This window comes from Cebus imitator, unplaced genomic scaffold (genome assembly GCF_001604975.1).
Source record: "Cebus imitator isolate Cc_AM_T3 unplaced genomic scaffold, Cebus_imitator-1.0 Scaffold628, whole genome shotgun sequence".
NCBI classification, from domain to species: Eukaryota; Metazoa; Chordata; class Mammalia; order Primates; family Cebidae; genus Cebus; species Cebus imitator.
Window position 1 is genome coordinate 294,071 of NW_016107943.1, and position 1,844 is coordinate 295,914.

Below are 1,844 nucleotides of genomic sequence, written 5' to 3' on the forward strand. Positions count from 1 at the left end.
AAAAAAAAAAAAAAAAAAGAATGTGCACCAGAATTCAGCCAAGCTGCCTGTCAAAAGAGCCAGGTCTATCTTGTTCATTACCGAATCCCCAGAACCTGGCACAGGAACCAGTTCATGGCAGGCTCTCAGTAAATGTTTGGTGAATAAATAAATGAAATAAGATAGCACAAAGCCTGCATTTGGCTTCTGGCATTTCAACCAAATCAGAATCTAGATGCTGAACAGACTTTACAGGAAACAATTTATGCTGAAGTGATCTTGAGATCTTGAATACCATGGAAAGCATCCTCAGGTATTTCAGTTCGAATTTCTCCTTAGTCATACTTGCCTTCAGGACCTACAATTAACTTTGCAATGTGAGTTAAAATAGAGCAGTATTTCTTTAATGTCCATAGAGGACATTTCGCAATATTTGGAGACTTTTTTTTTTTTACATATTTAATTATCACAACTGAGGAGTTCTGCTGTCAACTAGGGTATAGAGGCCAGGGATGCTACTAAAACATCCTGCAATGCACAGAACAGCCCCTCACAACAAAGAATTATCTGTCCTCAAATTTCAATAGTGCAAGGTTAAGAATCCCTGAAATAGAACAATCAAATCTTTAATATTTTGACAATAAAGTCTTTAAGTTGAGATTTCAGACCTAGAGATCAAGAACAAAATCATAAAATCCATTTAGAAACCACTTCTGCTAATTTTCTTTTTCTAGTACTGAATAATACAGTGGGCAAAGGACTATAATTCTGTAGATTAAAATCCAGTCAAGAGAAACAGTCATATCTCACTTATAAGTGGGAGCTGAACAATGAGAACACACGGACCGAGGGAGGGGAACAACACACACGGGGGCCTGGTGGGTGGTGGGAGGCATGGGGAGGGCAAGCATCAGGACAAATAGCTAATGCATGCTGGGCTTAATACGTAGGTGATGGGTTGATAGGTGCAGCAAACCACCATGGCACACATTTAACTATGTAACAAACCTGCACATCCTGCACATGTATCCTAGAACTTAAAATAAAACCAAATAAAAAAGAAACAGACATAAGACGCAGCATGTCAAGAAGCATTTCAAAACAGAGAAGCTGCATATTGGTTCCTACGCCTCAGTGATGTTAAAATGCAAACCAAAAAAGAAAAATACTTATTTCCTCTCTCCTCTCTGGTTGAACAACTGATATTTCTTCCTCAAGCCCCAGCCCAAATGTTTCCTCTTTGGTGGTGAAACCTCCTCCACCTCTCCCAGAGCACTTCTTTCTCTTATGTAATCCTATCCCACCAAACACTTGCCTTCATTAGGATTCTCAACATGTGAAATAAATTCTTTGATTACATTTATGTTTCCCCCAATAAACTTTGTACGCTCATGGTCTTCTTTTTTAAACTAAACTTTTTAATTGTAGAATAGAGTGACTGAAAAATTACAAAGATAGCCCAGAGAATTCCCATACACCCCACACCCAGTTTAGCCTATTATTAACATTTTAAATGAGTATGGTACATTTGTCACAATTAATGAGCCATTATTAGTAACTAGAGCCCAGGGTGTATTCAGATTTCCTTAGTTTCTTACCTAATGTACTTTTACTGTTCCAGGATCCCACCCAGGGTACCACTTATATTTAGTGAGCCTATCTCCTTAAGCTTCTCTTGGATGTGGACAGTTTCTTGGGCATTTCTTGTTTTTGATGATCTTGCTAGTTTTAAAAAGCACTGGTCAGGTATTTTTGCATAATGACCCTAACTTGGGATTTTCTGATGTTTTTCTCGGGATTAGATTGGCGTTATGGGGTTTTGGGACAAAACCACCAAGTAAAGAGCCATTCTCCTCATATTAAAT